The sequence below is a fragment of the Herpailurus yagouaroundi genome, unplaced genomic scaffold (genome assembly GCF_014898765.1).
Source record: "Herpailurus yagouaroundi ecotype Mexico unplaced genomic scaffold, PumYag 530, whole genome shotgun sequence".
NCBI classification, from domain to species: domain Eukaryota; kingdom Metazoa; phylum Chordata; class Mammalia; order Carnivora; family Felidae; genus Herpailurus; species Herpailurus yagouaroundi.
Genome location: NW_024412747.1, coordinates 8,395,864 through 8,401,321, shown reverse-complemented (window position 1 = coordinate 8,401,321; position 5,458 = coordinate 8,395,864). Strand labels below are relative to the sequence as shown.

Genomic DNA, 5,458 nt, shown 5'->3' with positions numbered 1-5,458 from the left:
GCGCAAGCAGGGGAAGGGCAGAGAGAGAAGGAGATTCCCAAGCAGGGCGGAGCCGGTTGTAAGGCTCATGACCTAAGCTGAAACCGAGAATCAGACGATTAACCGGCCAGCCACCCAGGCGCCCCCTGATACATGTTTTTCAGAAGGGTCACTGAAGTTCCCGACACAAGTGACCATGACCACGCCTACCTCTACAGTGACCAAGGGCCCTCTGCCAGTCCCTATGGCCCCACACAGAGCCCAGGGTCAAGTTGCACTGCCCCGGGGCCCCCACGAGAGGCCAGCACAGAAGCTCAGCACACCAGGCTCACAGCTCCCCGAGTCAGCGGGCGCGCTGCTCACTTCTAAGAGCGCCTTTGGGTTTCTCATCATCTTAACTGGCAGCACCTTGGGATTCTTAGCAGGACAGTTGTGCCTAATACCCCCAAAACTCGAAAAACACCTTGTGCTCATGCTCGCGCTCCTTCGAGGCAGTCTGATTTGTCCCGAAAAGTACTCAGAATTCCATCTGTCAAATCGAGAATTTCACACATGTGCACACACAACTCTGCAGACCACAGAAAAGTATGTTAGAGGGACGACACAGAGCCAAGAATGGCCTTCAGGGGTGACAAGTAGGAAGGCAGTTTCAGAGGAAAATATTTTTGGCAAAACCAAAATGCTAATAGATTTTGTCATTAGTCCAGAAAAATCCTCCCCAGGTTCAATTACTTAGTGTTGCCAGCTGTTTTTGTTCGAACTGATAAGGAACCAAGGATAAAGTAAGAAGACGCTGTGCTTTGCATAAGCCACTACCAGGGGAAAGGTTGTCTAAACTAGGCAGACCCCGCGGGTGGTCCAGAGAAGGACCTCGGCCAAACGGACATGAGGCACAGGTAATCAGAGCCAGCACTGGGAACAGGAACAGGAACTCTTTCATGAAGAAAGGGCTTTTATTTTATTTTTTTAAAGTTTATTTATTTTGTTTAAAAAAATTTTTTTTTAATGTTTATTTATTTTTGAGACAGAGCGTGAGTGGGGGAGGGGCAGAGAGAGAGAGAGGGAGACCCAGAATCCGAAACAGGCCCCAGGCTCCGAGCTGTCAGCACAGAGCCCGACCCTGGGCTCTAACCCACGAACCGTGAGATCATGACCTGAGCCGAAGTCGGTCGTTTAACCGACTGAGACCCCCAAGCACCCTAATGTTTATTTTGAGAAAGACAAGACAGTGTGTGTGTGTGCATCTGAGCAGGGCAGGACAGAGACAGAGAGGGAGAGAGAGAATCCCAAGCAGACTCCACGCTCAGTGCAGAGCCAGATGTGGGGCTCGATCTTCACAGATCACGAGATCAAGACCTGAGCCAAAATCAAGAGATGGGCACTTAACCCACTGAGCCACCCAGGCGCCCCAAGAAAGGGCTTTTAGGGGAAGAAATGCGTTAACACTTACTACACGCTAACTTCTCATCTGATGCTTACAACATACCGGTAAGACAGGTGTGTTTTCTGGCATAGTCTCAATCCTGCAGAGGAGGAAACCAGCTGGGAGGGGAGGGCCCGGCAAGAGTTACTGAGCCGGGAGTGGCAGCGGCCTCCAGTCCACATTATATGCTGATAAGCTGCCTCAAGGGGAGCTGAGGTAGCCAGTGACCCTGAACAACGTGATGGGCATCTGACTGATAACATAAAAGCTGGGTTAACACACATTTTGTATGTTGTATGGATCCTGTATTCTTACAATAAAGCAAGCTAGAAAAAGGAAAATCCCAAGGAAGACAGTTACAGCGCTGTGCCGCCTTTAGAGATAAAAAATCCACATAAGTGGTCTCACGCAGGTCAAACCCATGTTGTTCAACGGTCCATTGTACTTCAACTTGGTTTGTCACTGAAAGCAGATTTCAGTGGAAGCTGTCGTGACATCACATCGCACCAAGCACTGGAGAACCAAAGGTGTTTTATATACTTCCATCCGTGCCCTTAAAAATATCAATATGCCCACAGCCCCGGGTGAAAGCTGGGTGTCCAGGGCCCCGACGGAATGGTCACTTCCGGACCATGGTCAGACAGGCGGGGACCGCACACCGGGCGGGCGCCCGGCCTCTCGGCGGCACCCTGAGTAAATTGCAGGCTTGGAGTGCACTATGCTTTTCTTTTTAAACAAAGAGAATATAAAGTTAAAATCCCCCTAAGCTGCTTTGGCATTCTTCCCAAAAGAGTAAGTTTAAAAGCCTAAAGTACCAACAAGAGGGAGATTAAAAACGAAGACATGTGCCAGTTTTCTTTCTGTACAGGATGTCCCAGCGGCCCTCAGTGGAGCGGTTCTGCCCTCTGGGGGGCATCTGGGGAATTTATGGGAGAGTCTGGTGGCTACAGCGTGGGGGTGGCGGGGAGGCTACCACCGGAACTTAGCAGGTGGGGCTGAAAACACTAGATGTCCCGGGGGGAGGGGGTCAGGGAACAGTCACACGTTATGCATGACTGCCAATGCCCCACTGGACTGCCACGTAAATGACGAACTTATTTACAATTTAATAATTCCTGGGGCACTTGGGTGGCTCAGTCCGTTAAGCATCTGTCTTCGGCTCAGGTCATGATCTCCAGGTCTGTGAGTTCGAGCCCTGCATTGGACTCTGTGCTGACAGCTCAGGGCCTGGAGCCTGCTTCCGATTCTGTGTCTCCCTCTGCCCCTCCCCTACTCGCACGCGCACGCGCACACACATACACACACTGTCTGTCTCTCAAAAATAAAATAAACATTAAAAACATTTAAAATAATATTTTATTTTATTTTATTTTTCAACGTTTTTATTTATTTATGGGACAGACAGAGACAGAGCGTGAACGGGGGAGGGGCAGAGAGAGAGGGAGACACAGAATCGGAAACAGGCTCCAGGCTCCGAGCCATCAGCCCAGAGCCTGACGCGGGGCTCGAACTCACGGACCGCGAGATCGTGACCTGGCTGAAGTCGGACGCTTAACCGACTGCGCCACCCAGGCGCCCCTAAAATAATATTTTAATAGTTACTTGGGCCTAGGACCAGACTCCATTTCACACTTAGACACTAAATATTTGTTAACATAGTTTTAATCCACGCTGAATTTTCCATGAAGGCGAATAGCACATCCAACTGGGGAAACAGGATATTAGGCACTGTTTGGAAGTTTACCATTTCAAAAAACGCTGTCACTAGCAGCTCGTGATACCAGAGTCAGCAAATCACATTGATGTGGGTCTGTGTTCGTAGCTGCCCTGTTCACCCCCCTTTTGCCGCAGGTGTAGTAAGCAACCAAGCTACTTCTTTCTGGCTTCTGTGAAGACGTGCCTGAATCCAACATCTTAACACAGACGCTATTCTATTACAAATGATTTACCATTTAGACCTCCTTTATGGCACTACGTTGGCCTTTTAAAGAATTATTTTGCGTAGGTGTGATATAGTCTCTATGAATTTCATTTGGATGCAGTGAAGAAGGCGTCTGATACTAGAGTAGCTTTTTTTTTAAGTTTATTTTGAGAGAGAGAGAGAGAGAGAGAGAAGGAGAGAGGGAAACCAAGCAGGCTCCAAGCTCTTCAGTGAGGACAGAGCTTGACGTGACGCTTGATCCCACAAACCGCGTGGTCATGACCTGAGATGAAATCAAGAGTCGGGCGCTTAAGCAATTGAGCCACCCAGGCACCCCAATACTAGAGTAGCTTTGAGAAGGTTGGGAACCACTGCGTCAGTGCATCAAGCCCTTGCAATAACCCCTGCAACAGGCCTGGACAGAATCAGTGCTCTTAGCAGATAAGAGCCTGGGACTTAGACAGTGGAAGAGGTGAATGTGGACCCTGGTGTGCAGAGTATTAGCTCGCTGCTTTGTTCATGACCTGATCCTTCCTGCTCTCATTCCTCAGAAATGGGTAAGATCAGAGGGCACCTGGGCGGCTCAGTCGGTTGAGCGTCTAACTTCAGCTCAGGTCATGATATCATGGTTGGTGGGTTTGAGCCCCGTGTCGGGCTCTGTGCTGTCAGGATGGAGCCTGCTTGGAATCCTCTGCCCCCCTCCTTCACTGCCCCTCCCCTATCATGCTCTCTCTCACAAAAATAAATAAACATTTAAAAAAAGAAAGAAAGAAATGGAGGGACGCCTGGGTGGTTTAGTTGGTAGAGCACCCGACTCTTGGTTCTGGCTCAGGCCATCTCACAGTTCCTGAGTTTGAGCCCCGCATCGGGCTCCACGCTGGCGGTGCGGAGCCTGCTTGGGATTCTCTCTCTCCTTCTCTCTCTTCCCCTCCCCCATGCGTGCTGTCTCTGTCTCTCAAAATAACCCAATAAACTTAAAAAAAAAAAAAGAAATGGATAAGTTCTGGTTCTTCATGTCAATTTCTTAAATTTCATCTGATGTACATCAAACCTCTCTACTATAGCTATAAGGAGAACACTGATTCACGTTTTACACTAAAGTTCAAACCATTAATTGAAAACAAAAAAATATCCACCTTCTGTTGCCAAATTGTTGAGTAGTTATAATCTGGGGTAGAGGCAATGTTTGTAAAATTGTAACTTCTTAATAGATTATACTTTTAAACAATGATTTCTGTCCCCGTAAGTATACTTCATCTTGAATTGCAATATTTCTGATAGTGACATGCTACACTCACATTCTCTTTTCATTAGCTTTTGCCTGGTACGCCTTTCTCCCTGTAAACAGCATATAGCTGGGCTTTAAAAAACCAGTCCGAAATCCTCAGTCTTTCACTGAGGGGATCAATTATAACACCACGTTGACTTGTCACTGTCATTACCTACATTTCCTAGCCCACCTACTTTTTTATCCCCCTCTTTTTCTAAGCTTTGAGTTGAATTGACATTGTTTTCTTTATGCCGTTCTCTTGCCTTCTACAGGTCTAGACGATGATACGTCGCATCTCTGTTGTTTCAGTGTTTGCCTTTAAAATTTTAGTATAGATATTTTAAACACGCATTTTTCTGTCAATATCATGGGTCAGTGATTATACTGTCTCACTGAAAAAAACAAATACCTTAGTAACAGTTTTACTTCCTTTCTCTACTTTCTCTAACCTCTAATGTTGACATTATCCAGTATTTTAATTCCAGACATACATATTTTTAAACATCAGGTATTAACAATTCATTTCATTGGTTTATTTGTTCACCACGATTTCTTACATCTCATGTTTTCTTCTCTCTTGGGCTTATTTGATGAGAGTATATATGCCCTTCAATCATTTTGACAAAGAAAATCTACACTTGGTGAAATTCCTAAATAACTATATGTTTGAAACAGTTTTTATTTTACCCTCACACTTGAACACTGGTAGAGTAGGTTCAAATAAATTTCCCTTCGTTGTCTTCTAGAATCCACTACTGCTGCTGGAAGGAAGTTGGGCATCAGTGAAATTCTCCTTCCTTAGTTTTTCTTTTTCTTTCTTTCTTTCTTTCTTTCTTTCTTTCTTTCTTTCTTTCTTTCTTTCTTT

General features: G+C 46.3%; 1 protein-coding gene across 1 annotated transcript in view; it reads right to left on the bottom strand.

The window, feature by feature from the left end:
* TTC13 (tetratricopeptide repeat domain 13) overlaps nt 1-5,458 on the bottom strand; it is a gene marked incomplete at its 5' end in the record, with an annotated part of 62,561 nt that overhangs the window by 9,779 nt on the left and 47,324 nt on the right. The gene's annotated exons all lie outside the window — the stretch shown is intronic.